Below are 13,427 nucleotides of genomic sequence, written 5' to 3' on the forward strand. Positions count from 1 at the left end.
ACTGTCCAACAAGTTATTAAGTTATAGCATGCATGTGCAGGCGAATGGATGCATCTGGAGGTTATCATATTAAATGAATTAAGCAGGTCTCAGAAAAGCAAATGTCATTTTCTCACTGGTGATCCTAGGTTTTATACAGGTACACAATCATGCATATATATATATATATATATATATATATATGACAGGAATGCAGAAGTAAGACTCCTTTGTCTAGGGCACAGAGAGGAGAAAGAGGATGGGAGGAAGGAAAGATACAAAGTGTTTAGCTTCATTTCTGTTGCTATCATGGAACACCCTAACTAAAGGCACCTTAGGGGATAAAGATTACAGTCCAAGGTTACAGTCCATTATAATGGAGAGGTCAAGGCAGGAACTTCCAAGAGCTGGAACATCTATAGTTAAGAGTAAATGGAAATGAATGTATTCATGCTCACCTGTTTGTGTACATTCAGCTTGGTAACTCTTCTACAGTTCAGGACCTCCCACTAGCGATCTAGGTCTTCCCACACCAATTAGCTTAATGAATTCAACCCCCTATAGACATACCCGCTGGTCCAATTGACAATCAAAGCTAAACACAGGGGCAGTTATCACTGGGCAGACGATGTATACTTGTGTGTGTCTTTGAGTAGCACATTGCTGTGTGCCATGAATATACACAATGGAAACAAATGGACTTTTATACCAGGAACCTACCTTACCAATGTCATTGAAGAGTGGATAATAAGGTCATGAAGCAAATTCTGTAACTGAGAAGATGAAGAGTCCAGGACCAGGAGTAATAAAACTAGCTTATATGTGTTCATCTTCTCTTGAAGGCAACCTTGTTAATCTGAGTCTAAGATGATACAGCTTAGAGAGCCATTCCCTAGTACCATCTGTGTGCAGGTAGAGCAGACTATGCAGAATCTTGCTCCAACTGTGAACTGCCCCTGGGATGGGAGAACATCTTTCTCCCCTGCTTAGCCTCGGGCTCCCTGCTTATCCAAGGGCTTTGGATAAGCATCCTCCGTTGTCTTTTGGGCGTGAAGTTTATGCTTTCAGCCTGCCTTTCACTGGCTTAGATGGTGCTCAGAGAGGCAAACCCAGGGAAGGCCGATTGACCGCTAGGAGCTCTCTGCCTCCAGGTTGTGACAGTGAAACTCTCCACCGGGCTGCTGCCTTCCCATAACCCCCAAGGCTTTGACACAGTCACGGAGGGCACGGAGCTTCAGAGAGAGGAAGAATTCCCCAGAAGAAAGGCTTTGCCTCTGTGGCTGAAGCTAGAGGGTTTGTGCTCAGTAACAAAAGGTGTTCTGAAAGAGTCACCTGGGAAGGTGAGTCTCCTGACCCTGCTTGGCGCAGGGTGGTGGGAACTGAAGTGCAAAACAGAGCTCACAGATCATGCAGGGAAGCTGAAATCCAGGGCAGCACATTAAGCACAGAAGACTGGAAACGAACATGAGGTGTTATTGGTTTGGGGAGATGGGCTATTTCCCCAAGGCCTGTAATTAGAACTGGGAACCTTTTGCATGTAATTAAGTAGGAGATTGGTTTAACAACCACAGCTGAGCAAGTCGGAAACATTTTTTTTCCCAACTAGCATTTGGGATTAGGATTTTTTCCCCTCTCTCCAACTTGGGAAATGTGAGTTTCTGAGTTTCCTGGCTATTTAGGAAATGGAGGCTAATTCCACTGCCACAGCATTTTAGCAGCTAATAATAATGAGGCATATTTTGCATACTCGATGTGAGATCAACAAGGCGCCCTACCGAAACATGATGGCCTTTGCGATGCTTTTTTCCCCCTCAAGGAAGCTGTCATGGAGCAGCTGATTAATTACTGTAATAATCATAATTTTTAAAAATTAAAAAAAAAGCCCTCTTTCCATTCGTTAAGTACACCGCAGATAGGTGCCAGAGGTAATTATTGTCTAGAAGTACTTCCAAATTATCTTTTCTAATCCAGCCACGCTGACATTTTTGAGAGGAAAAAAAAGTGTTTTGTCTTTTCTCTTGTGATCAGGGTGACATTTGAATATGCAAACAGTGGAACTGGCTGTGTGGATGCTCACTGGAGGTATGATTTATGAGGCTAGCCCATTGTGTTTGCTATTGCTCTGTGGGAAAGGTTATAAGATAAAGCTCAACCTACTGGGTCTATAGCCCATCTTGAGGTATTTTAATTATTGGTCTTATGCTGACTTCTAGGCAGGCTTTAAGACAAGAGCTGTGGACTCTGCTGTGTCCAGGCTTTGCGTCCAGTCTTTAGCATTTGTTAGGTGACAAAGTTAAGGAAGGCCCATGGAAAATCCCAGCCTCATATTTGGCCAATGAACTCAAAGTTCTCCACAGGACAGGTTATCATTTCAGAATATCAGCAGCTCTGAGCTTGAACTTAATATGATGAAGATGAGCTGCGTATTGGACATTTACCTTCAAGGGGAATGAAAGGAAGGGTGAATAAGAGAGTGAAGTCATGCAACCTCCTTGAAAGCCTCAGATGTTATCTCTGATCCCTTTCTACACGACTCTACCCTCAAATAGCTCTGAGGTAGCTTTTTAGTCCAATGCCAAGAATTCATCTCCTAATCTATAAGAAGTGCTACCCATTTTATTGAACTGAGACTCAGTGAACACTGAGGGAGAGGAGACGGAAAGATTGTAAGAGCCAGAGGGTCAGGTAGTCTTCTGCAAGATTGTTATCTCCTGGAAATCACAGGAATGCTTCACCCCAATGCCTTAACATATGGCTGCTTGACCAAGACCTGAACAATGACAGTACAAACAGACATGCTAATGTGGAAAGGTGAAATCTTACTGGGCACCACCTCGCAATGAAGAGATACGGATAATTAATGACTGCTGAGAAGGGTTATCTTTCTCAGGGATGAGCTCCCACTTATCCAAAACCAAGTGATCAGTCCTGAACTCATATATAAAGCAACATTAAATTGACTCAGCAAGTTTTGTTTTCTTCTTACATATATACCTACGTAACAATAGAGATTGAATGGGGGGTATGTTATAGGGAGGAGAAGGAGGGGGAAATAATGTAATTATTTTTTAGCTCAAATATTTTTCAATATAAGGAAAATCTGCTTCACATATTGTAAAGAAGGCTCAAATCCATTCAGCTCAGCCGATAAATAGTTCCCCAGATGAATGTTCCTGTGAGTTATTCACCAAATGTGATTCCTTGGATATGGGCTTAAGCCAATAGAAAGTCATTATTAGGCCACCTGTGACTACACTGGAGTGCCCCATCCCAGTGCAATTCTGAGCCTTTCTCAGTGTAAGCTTTTAAGCATTAAAACAAAACAAAACAAAAACAAAAAAGAAAACATGCCCTGGGTTAACACACCTCAGTTGGCAAGAGCAGTTAGTCCAAAGTGGAACTACAGAAACCATGAAGCAAGGTTAGTACATGGAGGAACTTTCTCAGAACTACGGACTTTGATGGATTGGGTCTTTGTTCTCACTTTGGGCAGCTGCTGTTGCCTATATGCTGGATTCCATAACCTGAGTGGTACTTCCATTACCACACCAGCTGTGTGATGATCTGGGACCTACTAAGGTCTGGGGGGCATGTTATGATGTGATCTTTCATTGTCTCTAAATTTGTTAGAATGGTGCTTACCTTTTACCTATTTTGATGGTGTTATTATAAACATGATAGTGGCTACAATAAGCCATGACCACACAGACCTGCCCAGTGTTATATACCCTCTCTAATGTGTTAAAGGCAACTCTACCCCATTATCTTCCATTAGGGACATTTATTGAGGAAAAGAAATCAGTAGAACTATTATAGTGATAGGCTTGAATATGTTTATCTATTATGATAATTTCAGCCTCAAGTAAAAAGTCCACATCTAATCAGTTCAAAAATAAGAAAATGTATCTGTGTATGTCATTAAAAATGGAGGGAGATGGACTTCGGGATTTATTAATTTGATGACCCAGCATTTTCATAAAGGACACTGGTTATTTCCAAACTGGCCAGGCACACTACAAATTTCAGTTCTGATTCCATGCATCTAGAGCAGCTGCTGGCAGCAAGGGTGGGTGTTTGGGGTTTTAAGCAGGCACAATGAAAGGAGAAGGCATGATGTCCCATCACTCTCTCCAGGAGGAAGAGCTTCCTTCAACTGACCATGCAGCCACTTGCTGGGCAGACCCTAGAGTCAGGCTGAGTCCAGTAGACCCAGCTCACAGCTGAGTGTTAGATTCTGCTAGCCCCATGCATATGGGGGCCTTAGTCAATTCCTACTGCTATACAATAGCATTTTCCTAGTTTTGAAATTCTGGAAGTCCAGTGTCAAGAAGCCTGCAGTTGTGATGCCTGGTGGGGGCTCAGTCTAGTTTCTGAGGTTGCAACATGTTGTTAATCCTTTGGATGAGGAAGGCCATATCCACATGCAGGATGAAGAGACAGTGGTCAAGCAGCTCTCAAGTCTCTTTAATAGGCACATAAATATCTGCAGTTTCTTCACAAATGCCCTTACATGTATGACTACCATAGTAGAGATTAAATTTCAACATTTGGATTTTTGGAGGAACATGCATTCATGTGATGAGTGACTGCATCACAATAGACAAGAGAAGCCCAAACTCATGTTCCATAGGCAGCTTCCTGGGTCACAACAAACAAGACCCATAAAAAGTCAGACAAAAGAGGACAAAAGCAATATCAGGTAGATCTGGGTTCAAATACGTATATTTAAAAACAATTCTAGGACTGGGGTATAGTTCACAAATACTTGCCAATTATATAAGAGACTCAGAGTTTGATTCTCAGCACTACAGAGTAATGAGAATAATAATTACCATTATTATTCCTACATCTTATACTAATACAACATTCAATACCCAGCGCACTGATGCCTGTGTCCTAGCATAAGAAGTAGAGACACATGATAAATGAGATGCCTACAGGATGAGATAAGGGTCTGTGTTCCATCGGCATTTTTCAAATGAGCCATGCCAAGATAGAAGATATGCATGATACCCCTGCAACCTCTTACAGGAAGCTTTGCAGAAAAACTATCAAATTTATTCTGTTATTTACTTTGAAAGGTTTTAAAGGACCAAAAGATAGCTCCATCGACTTGGCTGTCCCTCCTCAAGACAGCTGGCCCACTGACACTACTTGTCAGGGTCTTCCTGCCGCCTCTTGGTTTTCGAAAGACTCTTTCTCTGGGTATTTCATCCATGTCCATAAAAGTGCAGCAAATTATTTCTTAGCACTCCTGAGACCTTCACATTACCTCTCCCTGTGTCTCCATGAACTCCCGCATGCCTCAGGGTTTTCTTCCTTCTTCCTTTCACATGTGGCCCCAACCACCCGCTGGTTTGTGATACAAAACTTTGGTGGATTCCTGAGATGTCCAAGGATGTGGAGAAGATCAAGGTGGCCCAGACACATTGAAAATGCCACTCCTAAGCCAGGTCAGAGTGGACTCAACTTAAACACAGCCCATGACCCCATGAGCCGTGAGCTTCAGCCCCACTTTGAGCTGGATCCTTGACCTGGTGTTTGTTCAGGGGATCCGTGACTTGTTCCTTCCTGTCTCTCTTTAGAATTTCACTTACACAAATACGTATTTCAAACTCCATGTGAAGGTCACTGGGATGTCTTCTAATTCTGCGGTGCCTCTTCCTCCCCTACGCAAGGCTCCCCTTTCTTTTTTTAAACCTCTTCTCTTTACCTTGCTCAGAATGAAGGGTCTTTGTTCTGTCCTATGAACCTAACTGATATTTGTTTTTTTCTCTTCTCACCCATCATTATCTCTCTCCTTACAGACTGATACACCTCATTTGTTATCCCTCTAATTGTTTCTTTTTTTTTAATCTGTAGAGAAAAGGTGGCTGATTTTTGTTATTGAGAAACTCAACTTCCAGTTATTTGATTGAGATCAATTTCCACCTGGGAGACAGAGCATGCCACATCCATGATGCTCGACCTGTCGATAGGAATGACATCTGCAATCCTCAAAGCAAAACACATCAGTGCCACAGGGACCAACACACAAAGGCTCTCAGAGAGGTTCCCAAAGTGCCTCCTCCAGAGGCTTGGGTTGATTGCATGCTCTGTAGACCTCAGAAATGGCTCCCATAATCCCAATACAAAAAAAATTCTGTTAACTGAGTAAAGCATGGCTGCACTGGAAAGACACTCCTGGGAACACTGGGGTGGTATTCCATCAGATGGGAGTTATGCTACTCAGAATGGCAGGTCAGAGCAAAGCAGAGCACTGACTGCAGCAGAGAGGGCTTGGATCAAGGACCTCATCAACTGTGTAAGTCCTGGGCAGTTCTGCAGTCAGAGTAATGCTGGGTATGCGCACTGGCAAACTGGGTTTGGTATGTCCACTATGAGGCCTCTTGACCTGGAAGCAGGGCCTTTAGTTCTTAGTAATGGATTTGTGTATGAAGAGCTCCTGTTAATTTATTTCTTCATAATTAAAAAGCTACCCACCCATAAGGCACCTACTGTGTGACAGATGGAATTCTAGACCCTAGAAACAAAACAATAAATACGATAGAGACAACCCTTTTCGTGCCAGAAATCTCAAGATTATATTCTGCTAAAAAAACAAAAAACAAATGTAAAATGCCAAAATGTCATCTGTGCTTCAGAAAATGGAGAAAAGCAGCACAAGCAAAGAGATGTGACAAGGCAGGGGTGTTACCTGATAAAAGATGGGTAGCTAGAACAGGCTCCCATGTAGAGAAAGAACATTCTGGAAATAGTGTCAGAAAAGGACATAGGCAGACTGTCCTTTGTGCAAGAGCCACAAAGACCAGGAAAGAAGCCGGGAGCAGGTAAGCAAAGTCTTTAGAACTTGGCAGCAAGTTTAGACTTAGTACTGGTTGATTTAAGGTGACTATAGTGAAGCACACTGTATCATTAACATACAAAGAAGAACAGGGTTATTTGACCTCATTTTTTGGAGGTTCTAGCTCAAGACTGATTCACCTCACACCTTTTGATCTCTGGAGGGGGGGCAACACTTCATGGCACAGGAATATGACAAAACGTCTTACCTGATAAGCCAAGGAGCAAGAGAAAGAAATGAGGGTCCCACGATCTCCCTCAAAGACACACTTTCAATGACTTAATGACATCCCACAAGGCCCAACTTTATAAATGTCCTATCATCTCCCTCTAGCACCACCCAGGGATGTAAGGGTTTAATATAGGAGGCCTTTGGAGAACTTCAGTATCCAAGCATTTTATTTGATGGGGCTGAAAAATCATACAATGTCAGTAGAGAGGAATAAGATGGCGGTAGATTATGATGATATGAGGGTATCAAACAGAAAATATGATACTTGGTAGAGTCATGTTTGTTTCCATCTCCATAAAATGGGGCCACATGTCAATTCTACACCCTGGAATTTTGTTATAAATTAATGATACTGCGTGTAAAGTACTTGAAGCTGTTCTCAAAAAGCAAGTGGAATCACACTTTGTGTTCATCTCTACTCCATGTTGACCTTCAACTGCATTTTAAGTACAAATATTTTAAGTAAAATTATGCTAACATCAATATATTTTTTGTGGAAAAAGTATGTTTCCAGTGCACTCCATTAAACCAATTTAGTTCCTTGATCAATGTTCCATGCTGCTCAATTTAGTCATTTGTAGCATTTCCCATTTTCATTAGCATTATGTCTTTTCCATTTCAATTTTACAGCAAGATTGAAACATCTCTGAAGTTTCAGAGTCAAATCACAATTTCAATCTGGTGTGGCTAAAATATTCTTCTATGGGGGGAGGTTTCCTGCAATTCCTCAGGTTAACTCACTTATTTTAAAATGTACGGCTAGTAAATGCCCCAGGTGAGATCCCACCAGTAATCTAACTCATTCTGTTGCCAGGGCTTCTCACCATGGTGCTTTTCTATAGAACACACAGGGAAGAAATGAAACAATGCAATTGATTACCAACATACCAGGGTTAGCAGAAAGCTTAACGATGTAATGTGTGGGTAAGCAGTTTTATAAATTGAGCAGCCCTGTGTTAGTGCTACTGATAGCATGAAAAGAAGACCTACCTCCTGGATCAAAAAAGTACAAGGAATGCATTGCATGGAAGCCTTGGCTTGTCAAATGCACCATACACCTATTTTGGTACATCCTGAGAGCCTCCACCAAGGAGGATGGAAGCCTTTAATTGTTTTATGAAGTCCAATTGAGGCTTGCTGTCTATAAATGAGGGTCTAATTCAAAGAATCCAGCATCTGGGCATTGGGGAAATAATGGTTCTTGGCAAAAGGATCATTGGTATAAGGGTCTGTAGTTTTTCTCTGAGTGCTTAATATCTGAGGCTTTGTACTTGAGGGCAAGAATCTTAAAGGACACTGAATCAGCTTCTTGAATCTCAGGGTTTCCTACAGGAACATGCATTTAAAACAGCCAAGCTTCCTACAGTACAGCAGCCATGGGGAGGTAAGGGTCAGAGGAGGAACTCTTCCTACATGAGGGGTATGGTGATGGTAATTCCCAAGAGCATGTTGGAACAATCTGACAGTCTAGACCGAGGGCTCATTCCAGGACAATGAAATTATATGTGCAAAAGAATGGCAAAGAAAGGGATCATGTGCAAGCTGCCAAGTTCAAGAACTACACAGCACTGGGAGATTTTCAGGGGGACTCCTGGATGCAGCTGCTTTTGAGTCATCCCTGAACCATTAAGTAACCCTCACATACATTCCTGTTACTGTTCCTAATAAAAACTCAGTGGTGTGTGCACACGTGCGTGTGTGCGTGTGTGTGTGTGCATGTGTGACAGTATGTGTGTGCATTGTGTGTATACACATTTGTGTGTGTGCTTGTGTGTGCATGTGTACATGTATGTACATTGTGGGGGGTGTGCATGCATGTGTGTGTGCATGTGTGTGTGTGTGTTGCATCTCTGTGCGAAAAGTCAAGTAATTTGATCAAGTTCATACAACCAATAAATAGCAGAGCTGGAATTTAAAGTCAGGTATTTAGAATATAGAGTCTGTTCCATGTTGCCTTATATGAGAGAAGATGATGATTATTTATGTGCTATTTTTGTTCTTGTTGTGAGGTCAAATTTATTACTTGAGGGGAGTGAGGAACTGTATGAGAGAACATATTAAAATATTTACCACACAGAGGGCAGTTTGAGCACTCTACTGAGGACTGTCAAGAAAATGGAGTAAGAGCACATCACTCAACCAACCTTTCCTGCATTGCCTAGTGTATAGCTTAGCTAGCTCTGTGTCCAGCTTTCCATAAGTCACAAAGCAAAAGAAAATAACACTAATCCCTTGACTCTATCTCCCTAGAGGTTGTGCTAATTGTTGGCAGCTCACCCTCATCCTAAGCTTTGTAGACTCTTCTTTCCAGCCACAATGGCTGCCTCCAAGAAAGACAGCCTGTCAATGCCCAGGTCCACTGGCATTTCCAGGAGTATGACCTTTCTGCTCGGGTGGCTGCCCAGCTGCCTTGTCCTTAGTACACCTCATTAGTTGGTTCCTAGCATAGAAAAGAGCATTCAGAACGCACCTGAGGTGGGAGCAGCTCTGTTTCCAATGAAATCATATAATTTCTCATACTTTATAAAACGGGGCTGGAGGTAGGAGGGGGAGAGTAGAAAGAGATGATTAATTAGCAAAAATGGAAGGAGAAGTTCTAGACACTGACCAATTTTTTAAAAAATCTGATTGTTTGCCAGGCGGTGTTGGTGCGCGCCTTTCAATCCCAGCACTTGGGAGGCAGAGGCAGGCAGATCTCTGTGAGTTCTAGGCCAGCCTGGTATACAAGAGCTAGTTCCAGGACAGCCTCCAAGGCCACAGAGAAACCCTGTTTCAAAAAACAAAAAAAAAATCTAATTGTTTTATTCAGTGCATTAGAGGCTAGTGTTTTCTGTCCTTCTTCTCAGAACCCTCCATATCTACCCTACCCACTTGTCTAAAGAAGGGAATGCTAGAAACCACCCAGGCACTCCTGTCTTTCCTGAGGCTCGAGCAATATTGCAGGCACCAGTCAATCCTGTGGAGTCCACATAACATGGACTCAGTAGCACTATCATGATGGCCACCCCATGTGACTGTATTGACTGAGGAGGCTCAAAATCATAACTCTTCCAGGATAAAATGGATTCTCACCTAAAATCAGAAACGCCTATGCATTGTCTAAGCCGTGAGTTAAAGTTTTCTTTTTCTTCTAAGCATTAAGAAATAAATGCTCATGAGCCAAACATTTTTGTGTTTATGCTACATTACAAAATAACCTATTTTACCAACTTAACTAATTTGGTTTATTAATATTAATTTTATATTAATGAGCATCAAGCTAGAAATACACTGGGGATATGGAGTGCCTTCAGTCCTCAGTACTGGGGAGTGGTACATGGTTCATACTCATTACCTCTTCAAAGGATAAAAGGGAAAATTATTTTTATAAAATAATCATGTTTAAATATTCCATAAAGCCATATTTTGCTCTAATATGACCCATTCTTTCAATATTCCCAGATAGTAAATTTCATAGGATTTATACAATTGCTTCAAAACTTAGCAAGTAAAACTCTATTTACTTTCATGGTAAATAAGGGAAAGGTGGACTAAAAGATTTTGGTCACTAAAGTCGTGCCAGTCTCTCTAACTGACCCAATCTCAACATGTGTTGGCACACCTGGTGCTTTAGCTACAACTTTCCAAGTAACTGAGTGGTCTGAGAGGCCGTGAGCCCGACACATTGTGCCCCCTAGCACAGGGCTAAGGCTATGTAGGTTCTGAGAACATTTTGTTCTCTTGAAGATTTCTATTACTGCTATAAATTTTTCATTGTGGCTTTTATGTAAATGCAGCAAGAAAGGCACGACAGAAAAAAATATATTTGTAAGCTTTAGGGGGAAAAATGAGGAACCTGAAACTGTTTATTGAAAATAAATGAATATGGAATGTAGAAGGGAGGCCAAGAAAGAAATGAATATTTTTCCTCAAGTAACACATGCACAGAATCCCAAGGCATTAGGTGGTGGCTTCGTAGGGGCTGTGTCAGGGGCATCAAGCAAGCTTTGTCTCCTGATTTGCACACAGGCCAAAGTAAGACCCAAGGTCATAACTCCCACTGAAAGCCCAACCCTGTGCTCTTTGTCAGAAAACTGTATTTGAGTCTTTGTTTCTCTGTCGTTTAAAGCAGTTGTTGTCAACTTTCCTTCCTGATGCTGCAACCCTTTAATATATTTCCTCATGTTGTGTGATTCCCCCAAACATAAAATTATTTCATTGCTGCTTCATAACTGTAATTTTTGCTACCATTATGAATCTGATATGTAACTCCTCCCCCCCCAAAAAAAGGATTGCAACCCACTAGTTGAGAACTACTGATTTAAAGTGTTCCTTCTATCACAGAAATGATTTCCATATCTCACCTCATTCTGTGGTAAGTCTCTGTGATTATGCTCCTTGAAAGAGGGACATAGACGTTACTCACGTCTGTATATATAGGGACTTCACACACAGCATTCCATGAGGACCTTGTGATATATGAAGGCCTTTGCATATGAGGTGGTTTGTAAAACATTCTATGATTTGTGGTATAGAATATATTATTTTTCCATGCCATGTATGGATATATATATACATGTGTATATATATGCATATATACATATACTTCAAATGAAATAAACTGTTGAAATCACACTTTTTTCTCATGGATTTCCAGATAGAGGGGCACAGAACCCATGGACACAAGGAAGGCACCAAGACTGGATAGGAAGTAGAGGAATTGGGGGATATAAGCAAAAGCCTTTACTTCATCTTCTTGGACAGAATGGATGCAGAGGAGTAAAAAGGCGTAGGGTTGGCTAGTGTGCATAATTTCTGTAGGCTGTGAATAGAAGGGCACTGGTCCTATTGGTCTAGGACTTGTGGGTGAGATGGTAGGGTCAGAAATATAGTAGTCAGGAAGGTGGGGGCTGACAGGAAAGGCGACTGGCGTGTGGGCTGTGAATGGAGCTGCAGTGAGAACAGGTATTCCAGAGTCAGAAATGTCCAAGATATCAGAGCATATGGAAACGTCGTCCATGGTCATGCATGCCTGTAAGCAAATACTGAAGAGTGCAAGGCAGGATGGTGAGTTCAAGGCAAGCCTGGGCTGTACCTTTACATTAAACTGTGGCTAGACCTCAGTGAAAAAGTTACTTATCTGGATTATGCAAGGCCCTGGGCTTGATCACTAACATTACATGTGTGTGCGCGCGCACACACACACACACATACACACACACACACCACACCCCACACACACACCACACCCCACACACACACATGTTGAATAAAAAAAATGTGTGAATCTACATATACTCTTTTAAAGTTTATCATTTTTCTTGTACATTTTTATATAGCAAAGTAAATCTGAAAGTGGCTGTGAAGCTGAGCCAAGGTTGTATAGTAATTGGAACAACTGAAACTGGAAACGCAATCAAGGTCCATATAACCCTAAGCAAATGTCAGCACCCCTGGTTTACTGTTTCCAGTTTAGATGCAGTCCTCTCTCTCTCTCTCTCTGTGTCTCTGTGTGTGTCTCTCTCTCTGTCTCTGTCTCTCTGTCTCTGTCTGTTTCTGTCTCTCTGTCTCTATCTCTGTGTCTCTGTCTCTGTCTGTCTGTCTCTCTCTGTCTCTCTCTCTCCATATTCTATTCTACATAGCAAGTAAGTGTGTTATGACAACATCCAAATTTTAGACTAGTGTCAGGAAGTTTTGTAAGTAGGTAAGGTTAGTAAACATTCTGCTGTTGCTAGTAAGTTGAGAGCCTTTGAAAAAAATCATTTGGCCACATAGGCTGACTGAAATCCTTTACACACAGCAGAAAAGTCAATAAATCCTTACTGAATTGATTTGAGTCTCAGCTTCCTTATCTATGACAGGAAGGCATTAAAGCAGGTACATTTCAATGCTATTTACATTCTTAAATATGATGCCCTTATGATGTATTACTCTGTTCCAGACCCTAACATTTATATCATCTAAAAGATGGTTTAATCAAAATTGCATTACTCCTGGTAAGCTTACCACCAGCCCCCCAACACACACACACACACACACACACACACACACACACACACACACAAACTAGTTGTGGATCAGTATTATTTAGTGAGTCTACCTTGGGCTCAACAAGCCAGAGGGGTATCCTTGGGCTGTGTCAGGAATGAGCTATGTGGCAGAAGAGAATTTTGGGTAGGAGTTTCACTGCATGCTTGCAAGCCTGCTGCTGTAAGAAACGCTGTTAAAGACGTGATTACAGGAAGTCATTTGGCACAGAGTAGTCCTTTTGAATCATCACTCTTGTTCTTATACAAGGCTGACTTTTTTTTTCTTTTTCTAAATAAAAAAGAAAGACCCTGACATCATAAATAACACTGTCAGGGTAGGAAAAAAAACGAGGAAGTGGAGTAGA

General features: G+C 41.7%; 1 long non-coding RNA gene across 1 annotated transcript in view; it reads right to left on the reverse strand.

The window, feature by feature from the left end:
• LOC106022219 overlaps window positions 1-13,427 on the reverse strand; it is a 374,747-nt gene that overhangs the window by 273,406 nt on the left and 87,914 nt on the right. The gene's annotated exons all lie outside the window — the stretch shown is intronic.

Source organism: Mesocricetus auratus, unplaced genomic scaffold, assembly GCF_017639785.1.
Source record: "Mesocricetus auratus isolate SY011 unplaced genomic scaffold, BCM_Maur_2.0 Super-Scaffold_100676, whole genome shotgun sequence".
In the NCBI taxonomy this organism is placed as follows: Eukaryota; Metazoa; Chordata; class Mammalia; order Rodentia; family Cricetidae; genus Mesocricetus; species Mesocricetus auratus.